A 15275-nucleotide genomic window follows, 5' to 3' on the forward strand; every position below is an offset into this window, starting at 1 on the left:
GAATTTTAATACGTTTTAATTTATAAAGTTCATGGTCTGTCATTTATCTTCAGAGGAAAGACCTTCAGTAAACGCTATAAACATGAAATAGCAGCATGTGTATGACGCTGACTGACGGTCATTCTTCTGACAACAGTTTTACGCCATCGAAATAGTACTAGCTAGATTACTGGCACATATAAAGCCTACGAAATTGTACTTGCAGAAGAACATATCACTTGCTTCTTCAAAAAGAAAATGAGAAACAAAGGCCAAACCCAAATATACTTAAAAATACCCAACTTTTAAACAAAATATAAAAGTCAATTTAAAATTGCAGGAATATCAAGAGGCGAAGGAAAATGTACCTCTGTGATATGGCCAAGCAGTTATAAATGCAAAAGAAATTAACAAATTTATTTGCATTACGAAGCAGGTTAAACAGGTGTATATTGTAAGAATTTTTTCCAATTTTATTGGTTTAGGTTACGTTAGGTTATATTGGTTGAACTAAAGACACGCATAGGTTATGAAGGCGGGAATCGAACCCACTACCCAAACTTATCGCGAACGGAATTGGTCACGCCTTAACCAACTGAGCTACTAGGGTTGACTTTCATCGGGTTAAAAACATATAAAAATGACTAAAGCTTTATTCACTCGACTACATTGCTTTTTCGCCTAAAAAATAAAAATTTACATTTGCTATTTGGCAATGTTTTTACAATTTTTTGTTTTGAGATAACACCAAAAGGATAAAATTAGGTTTATTTATAAACAAAAAATATGCCAAGTTTGTGACAACATGTAGAATATAAAGTAAAAAATAAAAACTGATATAATATTCAAATTCAATATTGTAGTATTCTTTGATAAGCGAAAATTTTCCCTGAGGTCTAAATCAAAAAAACAATTGCATTATATAGTTGAAAATAAGAAATATTTCTTATAGGAGGGAGCGCGTAAAAAAAGATGGATTTTTGAAAAAAAATTAGAAAACTAATCGAAGTATCAAAATACGATTGAAAATGTAAACTTTTTCCAATTTATTGGTTGAGCTTGTTACAGCGTAACGTAGACATTAATTATCAAATGTCTAATTCATTTGTTTTTGTTTTTTTTGCTGTGAAATAGTATCTAATGATAAATATTTTTCTTCAGTGAGGTATGATATCGTGTATGTATATAGGAATATAAATTTTTAGTTTAAAACCAAAGTGAGACTTTTTAATAATTCATGCTTTGTCAATGTTTCAAAATGCATAAAAAATAATTTCTTTTGATTCAATGATAAAGTGTACATTCATCTGATATTAATTTTCCAACATTTCAACATTGTCCAACTATAAAATTAATTTTTTGATTTAACAAAATAATTTTTCAATTACAAATTCAAAATCTTACATTATTTTAAAATCTGTTTAACTTTTTAATTCGCAAATTGGTTTCATCTTAATAGTACGAGCACCAAGGCAATTTTAGATTTTGGGTTGAAATTATTTGTACATTATTTTCAACTTTGACGATGAATTTTGTTAAAGCTTCGTGAATGTAGACGAAAAACAAGTTTAAAATTTTTCGATATCTGCCTTGGTTTTCGAAGTATCCGCTTTATAGCCCCCACCTCTCTTGATGTGCGCAGTTTTCAATTTTGTTAAATGTAAAATAGTCATAATTCATTGGATATATCAGAAAAGTTGGCCATGAATGGTTTGACATTTAATATTTTAAATTTTTACAGAATACTTTCATTTTCAGTGCCGGATTTACCTCTGACGGGGCACCAAGCAACCTCAGGTTTTTGGGGCCCTCATTGTAAAATTTGTAAAAGGTATTGCTCAAAAAGTAAGGTAAGTTTTATGATGGTTTTTGTTTTTTTGAGTTGTAATTTTGAAAATTCAGTTTTTCTTTCTCGACAAGCATGGATTTTTGTGAAAAATTTGTCTAAGAATTACTAAAAATTGTTGTTATAACTTTTAACTCCAACGGTAGGACAATGTTACACAGTATATAACGAAATAACAAATTATTATGTTTTTATTATCCTTTTTTGATGAGCGTAAACAAACAAAATATATAATACCATGAAAGTAAGTCATGTAACTAGAAAAATAAATATATCTTCAAAGAATAAAGTCCTTATAGTACTTGTTATTAAAACCTTATTTCAAGTAGGATATATGTCAACCTTATTGAAGTTGTAAATAAGGGCGGACATATTAGCTTTGTATGCTACAATGTTTTAACATTTTATGTATATTTATTTGTTTAAATTATTCAATATCAAACATATTTTTTGTTGTAAATATTAATATATATTAATTCAACATAATTTTTCTGGAGAATCTAACGTGCTATGTTTAGTGTGCGAATACTTGGTATACTATAATTAGCGGACAAAGAATGATTGTATGAAAGTAGTCTATTTCATACAATAGACCTTTTTCAAATTTTGTTCTTTTTTTTAATGAAAGTAAATGTCTTGACAAATGGGCTAATTTTTCTCCCAATTTTTTTTGGAGCCATATGACCGATAAAACTGACAATGAAAATCATTAAAATTCAAATTGGCGAAAACGATCCGCAAACACACGAAGTAATACGAATGACGCTGTAAAGTTAGTTCGTCCATTGACTTTTATTAATTATCCATAAATATACGAATTGCGCATGAAATAAACTGATGACAGATAAATCGGTCTATATTGACGATGAAAAATCGCGCATAAAAATATATCGGGCGTGTTTTGTGTCTCTGTGCCCAAATACTACTTCAAAACAGCCAGAAAAACTTTATTTTTCCGTTTCCAATGGATATGGCTATTAGAAAAAAAAGTGGTTTGATCGTGTACATCGAAAGGTCCGATTGGAAAATCTAATTATTATTGTTGCGAAGATCATTTTGTAGTAAGTACTGTACGAATATTATCATTGTCATAATGAACATTTTCTATTACATGCTACAAAAGTCCCCATTGCTCTCTCCCTCGAAGACCTAACAATTTTTTTATGAAATTTTATTAATCACTAATTAATAAAAGTAAGAATTTAGTTTTAAAAAAAGTAATAAACATAGTAATTACATATTTCCCCGCTAGATTCCAGCAAAAGGAGACAGTAACCTTAGAACACGTTTTAATCATCTCTTTCAAACGTAAAAGTGTTGAATAAACCAATTACGTGAAACCATCTTATATGCACATACATGTGTACTTCCTGGAACGCACTCTAAAGTGGAGAAATCCTATACATATAAAGTAAACGAACACAATAAACGTTTGAATATATTTTTTCTTTTAAAAGCTTTGGTTTTATGCAGACGGATTATGAAAAACAAGCAATTGCTTTTTCAACGGATATTCAGACTGGTCGTACAAATATGATTCTAGAACATAAATATTATGAAAACGTAATTCAGGCATCAAAAAACATTAAATTAAATATTTGAGTCCAATTAAATGCTAAGCATACAGAATGGATCAGTTTAATTTTTCCAAGAAAATAACACCCCAGAGAAATATTATCTAAACAATAATTACGTAAAGTTTTGTCCCAGAAAACATGAAATATGATGACCTTGGAGTTGACAGAAAATGATATTCAGGGTTGTTTAAAACTCATGTCAAGTTTGTAGCCCGTAAGATGAAAAAGTAATTTAAATTAGTATAACTAATTTATATATTATTAAGGATAATTATGATTTTATACCCTTTCTTCAAGTGAAAGCTTTCTCTGTTTGACATTTCTGCCAAAAAGATATAGACCTCGCAAAAATTAAATCATACTTCGAGAATCATTGAAAAGCAACCTATGTGTTCATACCCATTGTCATACAAACACATGACATCAAAATCAGTTTGATCGTTAAGTCTTGAAAGTCCATCAGGCAAATGGGCAGAGAGACAAACATATTCTTCAAAATTTTAGCTCCTCGATTGCGTATTCGAACAATTATTATTTCAGATTCGATAGCATTTGATTTGATTAATATCTTTTTGTTTTTAATTTAAATTGATTGACACGTATTTCGTACTTCACAATGTATGTCTGATATATGAAGAAAGCAGAAAAAGCCGCTTTTTATTAAATTCAGACCAAGAACATCTCTATATATTACAAATGCGAAAGTAACGATGCTAAAACTAGCGAATGGATTTTAATGAAACTGTACAGCAATATAGCTCATACTTCAGAATAACACATGAGCTATAATTTATTAAAATATATTTTTTTTTAAAATAAAAATAAAAAATAAAAAAAAAATTTAATCTGACATTTACTCTTTTAAATTTTTACATAAATTAAAGTATTCTGTAAAAATTTGAAATAGTAAATGTCAAACCATTCATGGCCAACTTTTCTGAAATACTCAATGAATTATGACTGTTTTACATTTAACAAAATTGAAAACTGTGCACATCAAGAGAGGTGGAGGCTATAAAGCGGTGTTTTCTTACTTTTAAGTCCAGTGAAACGGGTGGGTATCAGGCTAGTTTTAAATATTTCTGCACATTTATTAATTATTTCTGAAAATTTTTAGAATGCACCCTAATGGTGCAATTTTATAAATATAATTCTTACTTGCGATAAAATAGTAATAAATTAGTTATTTCTACTTGAGAGCACTAGAGCCAAAGTTTGGTGAAGTAATGTATTGCATGTTGTCTGGACTACTCCAACATTCTTACAGAAACTCATTTTTTATCATATGTTGTGAAATATATTAATCTAGTTTTAATGTTACCGGCAAAGCCACCACGATGTTTACAGACGCGCATTTACTTTAAAATTAGTTCACAGAGAAGTATATGAAACAAATACTTTCCGTTTATTTTGTAAAATATTAGGTTAGCTCCTCTCAATTAATGTGCGCCAAAAAGCTTGGGTGGTATATTATACATATTTTCGTTAATTTTAGATGCTTAATGGTTTTTCATTGTTATAAATTTAACTTTAAACAAACTGTATATGCGGTATTCTAAATTTTTATTTATTTAAAGGATATTTTTCGAGTGTTATGATACTAGAAAAATGTAACTTTACCCAGTGAAAGTTGTTGGAATCCCTACAAAAAATATTTAGATATTTAGGTAGTAACCCATCCTGTTCAATTCGAAAAATAACGATTTGGCTATTGCTGGTTTTTTACGTATTTTAATTCTCGCCCCTTTATCTATCGATTTTTAACTAAAGCTAAATGACTAACCGTTATGCGATTTAGCAAACAAGCTCTTTTAGTTTTGTATTTACGTAAATGGAGCTTAAAATTTAGACAAAAATTTAAATTGTTATTTTTCGAATTAAAAGTGAAAGACTATTATCGATGACTGACTATTATCCTAATTACCATGCAAATTTGATCCATATTTATTTCATACTAATTAACATAAGCAATTTGTGGAAAATATAATGTAGCTATCTATGAATGAACATGAATAATATTACAATAATAATATACTGAATCAGGAAATAATTGATCTTTTGGTTTTTTTTTCAATAAATGGGAAAAAGTTTTCTTATACAAATTGCAGACAAAGAAAAATATTCTTTACAAAACTTTTCTATGAAAACTTCGGTCATTGAGTAATTTTATAATTACCTACAATTATAGTTCAATAAACAAAAACAAGCTGGGAAAATTTTTATAACTGGTAATTGTTTTACAGTACTTTATGTAAAAACACTCATGCATTTATCACGGCAGAAATAGTAGAAGAATTGTAAACATGTCAGAACATATTAAAAACTTTATTTTTTGCGAAAAATTTCAATAGCTTATAATATTTTTTTATTAAATAGATACAATAATAAAAAAAAGTGCTTAAAATTGCATTTCCTAGATTATCTACTTACTTAATAACTTGTTTATGGGGAGAAAATCCATCATATAAACATAGTTTTTTTTCTTCGCAATCTATAGGTAAGATTACAGAATTAGGTACTCTAGGATTAAATCAATGCACTCACTGTTCATGGTGTTGAAAAAGTGTATACCATTATATTTATTGATAACTGCGGTAAGTAATCTGGTACCTAATCTAAATTGGAACAACTGAAAAACTGGCCCATTTTCTATTTAAATTAGTACGAATTTTTTTCACCAGTTAGCGGTATTTATCTGATTTTTACTTGAATATTTAGATTGGCTTTTAAAAATGATAAGTACAAGTATTGCCATACGGTATTGCCATACTGAGGTAAGTTTATCTAAATCATTTGGTATACGTGATACAGCCACCCTGTAAAACAACGCGCACATACTCATTCATATACCTTAAATGAAACCCTATCATTAAAACTAGTCATTATGTGTAAAATTTTGTATATAAATATGTACAAATCTATTTCAATTAATTAATATCATTTGAACCAATAAGTATTCATAATTTGTTTTATAATTCAATTCAAAACAAATTAATTAAAATACAAGTAAAACAAACAAACAGAATTGAAATTACGCAAAACAATAAAATCATAATAATAATATTTTAATCGGGTCATTAAATTCTATGTAAAAGGTTTAACATTAGATAGGTATTCAATTTGAAAAACTCGGTGTGATAATATTTACATGAGACATCTATATAGAAGTCACAGTATTATAGGTACTTAGACTAATCTTAAATTAAATTTTGGTATAACGGTGAAATAGGGTATTCTACTATTTTTGAAAAAGTACCTCAAAATGTTGATTTTGCTAATAAAAAGCCAACAAAAACTTATTTCGGAAAAATACACATCCATTCTTGCCAAAAACTTAAATTTTAAACATTTTTTAAACTGTCAAAAACGCGGGCATCCAATTTGATGACGTAATATCGGTATCATTGTACGAAATAACACAAATACGTTTGACAGATATATTCATAGACATCTGATTATAATAAATATAAATACTTATTATCTATGGATATATTAAACCCAGCTGTCTACACTGAACTAACTGATGGTCTATGGCTCATACCGATATGGCATCACAGCAGGGCTTGCCCGCGTTTTAGGTCACGTGATATACAGTTTAAAAATTATGATTTTTAATTTTAATATTTTAAAAGAAAAATGCGCTGTTATGACACGAAATCAGAATATTTAAGTATATTTTTACATAAATTTTAACTTTTTTCAAATTTCATAATTTTTTTTGACTAACGATAATACCATATTAATAAATAATTTTTAATATGACGTTTACATATAAATCACACATTAACAATTTAATTCTTATTTTTTGAGAAACAAATGTTTAAAATTTTTATAAAATTTGAATATTATTATGTATGAATGAGCATTATATTTGAAACTTTAGAAAAAAAAAAATACGTTTGAATTTTACAGAGCTTTGTTTGTTTATAAAAACAGTGTCACTCCTAAGCATAACAAATTGGTTTTGAAAATACAGCTATGAAGAATTTTATAATGCCAATTTATTTTCAATTTTTGGAACTATTGAAACTATGTTCCTTATTCACCGATATTTCTTTGCTGGTTGAGAGTTAAAACCAAAAAACACCAAAACCCGACAGCTAGGTAAAAATTGAGTTGTGCAATTTATAAAAGTTAAAGAAAACAGAGATAATTTAAAGTGAGTATAATGAAATTTTTGTGTTATACGTGTTATAATAAATATCCTAATCAAACCAAACGTAACGTTTTAAACTAATATGCTACAATTATTTCATACAGTAAAAACTAAAAGTAGCTATAAAATTAAATTCATTCAAGAATCAAACAAGTATTTGACTTCTAAAATTAATAAATTTGCCGAAAAATATTTTGTAAATAAAAAAAGTAAGTGCTACATTTATAATGTACCATGGTACGTAAGGAATATAGTTCCTACCGGTTGTCCCACAACAGTTGTCAACCCTTTTATGTGTTAGCCTCGGGTCATTCTTTAAAAAGTTAAATGTGCAACACCTTCAGTTTTATTTTATGCTTTCGAGGAACAATTTAATTTTGCAATTATTCGCAAACTTCCGGAGCCTCCACCATAATAATTTCAAAATAGCATAGGCTATCTGAGAGTAAATTATAGTTATAGGTACTTATAAAACATACAACAAGTTAAATAAAAATATTACGGACTATTATCTCAAATTGTATTTAGCGTATAGAGGTAAAAATGTCATCATGTACACAATGTCCCAACAATTTCAATTATCAATTATCAAATGAAAAATATCTTTATGGATTGTAATAATGTTATAGTTCATCAATAAACATTAATTAGCAAATAGTTTAAAATGTAGTTCACTATTAATGTGAATAGTAAAATAAGAAAATGTAATAACTTACAAAACCCATAAATTTTGTAGGCACAAATAATTCCACCAATGTTTTTTTATGTTATCAATCCCGAACTAAAAAGAAATGGGTGTTATAAGTTTGACCGCTATGTGTGTGTGTGTGGCTGCCTGTCTGCAGATGAATCGATCATGATTTTTTTGGTTTTGTTTGAAAAGTAATTCAATGGAGAGTGTTCTTAGCTTTTTCAAATGCGAATTTAGGGTTCCGTACCCGAAAAACTAAAAATTGGCGATGATCTTCCAAATCGACTGTCAGTCTGGAAAAGGCTTTAAAGAAAAAAGCAATTTAACGGAGAGTGATCTTAGATACGTTTCCAATGCGAGTTCCGTAGCCGAAAAATTTGTCGGGGGTTTTTCAAATTTTGTGAATTTTACTTGTTCAACAGTACACGGATTTGTCGCTTTCAATTGTTCTCAGTTACAAAAGGTAACATTAATATTAATTTACAGTGTATAATATAAAAATTCAAGCCAAAATCCACAGTTTCTCCATGGAATTGATCCATGGACATTAAAGTGGTAGAATTAAGCTTTTTTCATCCATTTTGATAAGAAACTTTATATCAATATCAGATATTCTTTTATGATAACCAGTGTTTTCCAATTTATTATAATAGTAAGTAGTAGACAGTGAATTAGTGAATTTTCAAATCACCAGTATGTTCATTTATTAATCTGCAATCCATGGTGATTACAACAATTCAATATTTATAGTTTTTTGTAAATTCATCACCCCTAAAGCGATAATTAATAATTTGTTCTGTTCATTAATTTTTTTAATGTAATTTATTTTTGATACCATAAACGAATCCACTTTGTTTTTTTTAACTTGACATATGCTGGAAACCTGAAATAATAGTTTTATTGTTAAAATTACATTAAACAAAATAAATTTGGATTCATGAGCGCGCATCTCATGTATTTATTTGTAAAAAATAAAATCGCATAATACCATAGCATACAAACTGCTAAGTTCTAAAGCTATCATCAATTGACACTTCTTGGAAAAATTTTCCAAATTTATATATATATATATATATATATATATATATATATATATATATATAAGATTTCCAGTTAAATAATAAGTTCAATTTGCTTTATAGCTGGTAACAGAATTCTACTCCGTATTGTTGATGTTGCAGAAACTAATTGTTGTTAAAGTTTTTTTTTTTTTTTTTTTATAAAACCCATTTTGGTAAAAAGTAGACTTTTCTTTTCAATTTCTCTTCCAAACTATTCAGTTTTCATTTTGTTATTTCTCTGACCAATTATAAGTCAGAGTGAGTTTTTCATTGAATCTGAAAGCTTATATCGAATTTCGCTTTGGGCACCTTTGAATCTTTTAATTCGCGTTCGAAAAAAAAACAGCTTTAAGGCCAGCATTTATAAGTAATCAAAGAGCATCTTTTTAGCTGAAAGTATTAGTAGGTACTATATGTTACAGAAGAATTGAGACATTCTGTATGTAATTAAATTAAGAACGCATCAACTGATTAAATGGGCATTTCAAGCACTGACAAATAAAGTACAATAATCCTTTATTAACTTTCTTATAGAAAATTATTATTTTAGTCTCGAAACACGAAATCGAACATTTTAATTTTATGATTTTTTACTATTTAGAACGTTTACAACGTGAACGTGTTTTCCTGAGTGTGTGTGTAGTTTGATCGGGAATGTTCTTAACTATGTTTCAAGCTCGATCTCAGAGTTCCGTACCCGATAACAACTAGAAAAGAAGTGTGATGTTTAGGTCGAAAGTAGAGTTGAAAAGGCTTTAGAGTATTTAATTTTGTTGTTTGTTTAATTGATCAAGAAATACCTCCAAAAATTAACTCATATAAAGAGTTATTGGTCCGACTCTAAATGCTCTATTCTTTCCAACTTGTATACGTTTGAGGTTCATTGTTAGTATTGTTTAGTCTTTATAACTTTAATAATGCTGGTACTTTTTATATACCTATTGTAAGTCTACATATGTAGTCTATTATTTATAAATGAGGAAGAAAATAGACCTCTCATACAATTGAATTGTTATTTTGTTTAATATTTCCGTTGTTACGTTTGCTATTCAAGGGATCTACCACAATAACGCGGAACAAAAAAGTTTTGTTAGAGAAAACAAAGTTCATTATTTGTATTGTAAAAAATATTTAAGATACCTATGTATAGTGAATGCCGGGCTTGTGAACAACCTCGGATAGGTTAGGTTAGGTTATATTGTCTGTCCACGAGGGACACACTTAGGCTATAGAACTCATTGTGATACCATATATGAGTTTTCCGGCCTTTCCGCTCATAATTTCATTTATCAGCTCCTCAATTTCAGAGGCTGAGTGCACCTCCTTCATGTAAATACCATGCACTACACCAGCCTATCACAACTATTAAATAAATTAATCTTGTTGCGACGGCGGGAATCGAGCTCGCTACCATTAGCATATAGCAAATAGGACGATTCTCCAATAAAATGATTACTTTCTGTCTTGTACCCAATATTTTGCATTTTTAGAAGCTTCATATCTAATGTTATTCAATTATTTGTACAGAAAAGTAATTTGAAACTTTTTATTATTCTCTCAAAAAGTTTCTAACAATATAAAAAAGACAAATTTACAAGGATTTTACAATTTTTCTTCGATGACGGAAACCAAAAAAAGATGTTTGGATAATTCAAAACTGTCCGAGTTAAAATAATCACAAGTACATGTTAAGTGCAACTTGAAACAAAATTTTAGATCTCGTTTCCTCGAAAACTATTTGCCGTACCAAAAATTAAAGATTGAGGACCATTTCCTAAACTTAAAAAAATCCTAGATATGACAGAAAGCGAAATGTAAGCAAGTATACAACTTATTGTATTTTAACATTTCTGCGGAGTTTTGGTAATAGTTAAATAAAGGTATGGGTACCCCAATCAGCGTCACTGACACAGTTTTATTCAAAAACACTATTATTAAAATTAGACCCTTATTGAAATATTTTTTCAGTAGTTAAAAAAAAGTTATATATCCACAAAGGATTCTGATGTTGGATTAATTAATTATTATCATATTACCCTTTGATGGTATTTATTAATACCATATTATTATCTATTTCCATTTTTTTTTAAACTAAAAAAAACAATTGACTGAGTTAATTGTTGAAATACCATGTAAAGACAGTGTTGATAAAGCAATTTTTTGTTTTTTTTTACGTCATGTAATTAAAGAAAGATATCCACTCTTAGATAGCCACACATGTAAATGATATTCCCATATAAACATATCTACTAAAAAATTTGTACCTTACTTGCGCCCTAGCGGGTAAACAATGATGTTTCTTTTGTTCTATGTCTTACGGTTTACAAGATAGGGGTCGTACGGACTCAAGACCTAATGGACCTATGTTGCTCATTTACGAATTCGACCTTACTTTTTACGTCCTCAGAACGGCTATAAAAATTTCAACGTGATATTTCTTTTCGTTTTTGAGTTATCGCGTTGACAGACAGACGGACAGACAACCGAGAGCGGACTTATTAGGTGATTTTATGAACACCCATACCAAAATTTTGTTGGTAGCATTAATATTTTCAAGCGTTACAAACTTGGGACTAAACTTAATATACCTTGCTATATTTCATGTACATGGTATAAAAAGAAAGATAAATATCTCATATATTTTTTCTCTAGCCAGTTTTTCTGTCGGTCCACGAGATCTTCTTTATTCCTTTATTAAATTCCATGATCTATCCCTCATCTTAAAGCTTATCGTGTCGGCTAATACACGCACGAGTACTGTACGAATAAGAGTCGGGAAACAATTTTTGCCTGCCGTACGCAAAAGGGTCCACAGCTTTTCTCCTAAACCATGAAATAGAAATTCGAAAAATAGTGCGTATCTTTGAGTTATTGGCCTATAAACCAAGATCCTTACTTCATATCAACCCCTTATAATAATACCAAAGAGGTGAAAGGTGTGAAATTCGATTTCATAAAAATAGATATAGCTTTTGGGACCTCAAATTTTGTAATTTAGTTTCCAGTTGTTTTGGGTGAAACTATGAAAAATAGGAAGTTTCCAATAGGAAGCTAAGATTTGCTGGTCTATGGTGCTTAATTTCATACTAACCGTGTCGGATTAACGATAATACATTTCAAACTACTGCAGACAAAATATTTGTAGTAAAATTTTTCTAAGGAAATATTTTGGTGGTGGATATTTATTTGGAATATACATATTTGGAATAAATTTTTCATTATTTTGGTCGAAAAACCGAATCAAGCCGAAAATTTTTTTAATCCGAAATGAAAATGAATTGAATTCTTACTGAAAAGTCTTCTAAATTCAATCCCAAAACATTATAGCTCTAATTTTCCCAAGAAAACGTAGGCAAAATGAAGATTTAAGTAGGAGCTTTTTCCATGGCTTGACAGTGCTTATTTAAAACATGACAATTTCATTTCATTCACCCTATATCATTTATGGAATTTATTATTTAACGTAAAAGTTTGAAATAAAATGTTTATGACTCAAAGGAAAATAGAAAACTATAAATAGCTATTGTACTTGTATTGTCTTATAATTCATAGTTCAACAATTATAAAGAATTGAAATATTACAAAGTATATGTTAAAGTACAAATATTGATAGATGTTTATTTACATTTAAATCTCGAACATTTTATGTTGTGAAATTGCTATCAAATGCTTATGATGGCTATTCGTTGTGTGCGTAGTCATGGTAGGGACAATAAAATCGAGGCCAGCGATTCCAGTGAAAAATTTTGGTTATAAAGGAGGCTGTTATGACTAATTTGCAGCCCTTTACATGTTAATGTTATAGAGAATGTCTAATTAAAATTATTGAAAAAGACTAATTAATTAAGCTTAATGAATTAAAAATAGTGAAAATAAGAAATCAAATTGCACGAATATTATTTTTCAAATGTAAATTATCATAATTATTTATTTAATATTAAATTTTCAATGTAAATCATAAATGTAATCCATACAATTCTATAATTAAAGTAGTGTATCGTTACCATAGAAACGCCTCCAATGAAACTCACACACGATGCGAATATTATACAGAACCTCATAGTACAGGACTCAATTTACATAAAGGGCGAGCAGAAATTCAATATTTGTTCCCCAATATTTGAACCATAAATTGCCAGTTCAGTGCTTCAACTATTGGTGGGCAGTTATCTTGGGACAGTTTCTCTTTCTCCTGATGCTCCGCTTTTAAGAAAAACTCACAAGAAAAAGTTTTATCCGGTTAGATGTGACTTAATTTACTTTATTTGGTTAGAAATGCAACTTACAATTAACTTTAAGACTCAATGAATGTATTTTTCTTAACTATGTGTTTTTTGTATATTTTAAGACGGTAAAAACTTATTTGGTAAAATTGATAGGTTATTATTTTACAGGTTTTTTAAAATCTCACACTTCTCGACCCCACACTGTATTAAACGTAATTCATTTGATTGTGTACTATTTACGACCGACAGGTACGAAGATGTTATAATAACTTTGTACCCGAATCTTTTGGTCGACTTTTAATATTTCGGTGTTGTAGGCTACAGTCTGACTCATATCAAGATGTCTGCTTTCGATAATTTACATCAAGATATCCGATCACACGACCTATTGGGAACCGAAACCGATTTTTAAAGTTATTTAATTTTTTTTTAATGATTTTTACAATTCTGAAGATTTTTGAACTGAGATATTTACGGTCCTGAACTGTCCTCGTAACTTCGTAGCTAAAATCATTAAAAACATTTATGTTACGTAGTAAATTTATGTAAATTATGACAGATATTATGGTCGCTAACGCAGGTAATCCAATACTTCAAATCGACTAGCTGATGAATTTTTGCTCATTTTTTACCAAAAACAATCTGCATAAAAGTATATATTTTCATGTAAGGGAAGGTCAAGAAAATTTGGTCTGGGAAATCAAACGTTTTTGATCTTCAGTGAAACAACTTAAAGGACCAACCAGCGTTCACGGAAAAAGCTTTTATCATCCTGAGTTTTGAGGCCCTACTTCCTCCTGAAAACACTTCATTTTTTGGTTAAAAAACTGATGCATATTTATCACAGGACATTAATTAGATTTATATGGTTTTCGGGATGTATATTTTTGTTCGAGATTCCCCTTGAAAAAATGGTAGTAAGGTATCATTTTTTTCATGCAAAGAATTCTTCAACAATTATTATTCGACAATCTAAAATGAAATATAGACATCAATGATGTATTGTATATTGTTTTTAAGGGTAAATGATTTTAATAATTCTGTAATATCTCTGCACTGAAATTATTATTAGTATTATTAAAACATTTCTCTATTTACAATATTTTGACGAAAATATCTATCTAATTTACCCTTCAAAATAACTAAATTTGTTCATTTTGAAATTAAATACGAAGTTTCCAGCTACACAGTTGTATAGCACTTTACCGTTTCTGCTTTGAAAAGCATTAGAAATATTTCTTAGAAATAACCACTTTATGTAATGCCTTTTTGAGTAATGTAAATATAAAAAAAATTGCATCTTAGTGTACGATATTTACTCCGTCGAAGAGCTACTAATATCGCAAACATTATTCTAGTTTCAAGTTCGCGAACATATGGAATTTTATGAAATAAACCTGACAAGGAAGTGTTTTTGCGCCTCTTTTTACCTAATCCTAATGAACTCCCCCCTTCAGCATTTCTATTCTGTTTTCTACATGGGAAACTTAATCTAGAGTGATAATTATCGAATCTACCGCAGTTATGTTACCTCGAACTTCCTCACTGAAAGCAAATTTTTCCAATCCCATGAAAAAATTGTTTTCATAAATTCTTAGTTTTAAAAGTTGATGGAAATTTCGATTATTGTTTTTTTTTGTCTTCCGCAGACTTTCTATATTACTGTCACGTTTTTGCTTGGAGAAAATTGGCCTACTTGGGTCAGCCTTAACCCATTGACCTGGAAATCTGTATTTATT

Source organism: Chrysoperla carnea, chromosome 1 (genome assembly GCF_905475395.1).
Source record: "Chrysoperla carnea chromosome 1, inChrCarn1.1, whole genome shotgun sequence".
Classification (NCBI taxonomy): domain Eukaryota; kingdom Metazoa; phylum Arthropoda; class Insecta; order Neuroptera; family Chrysopidae; genus Chrysoperla; species Chrysoperla carnea.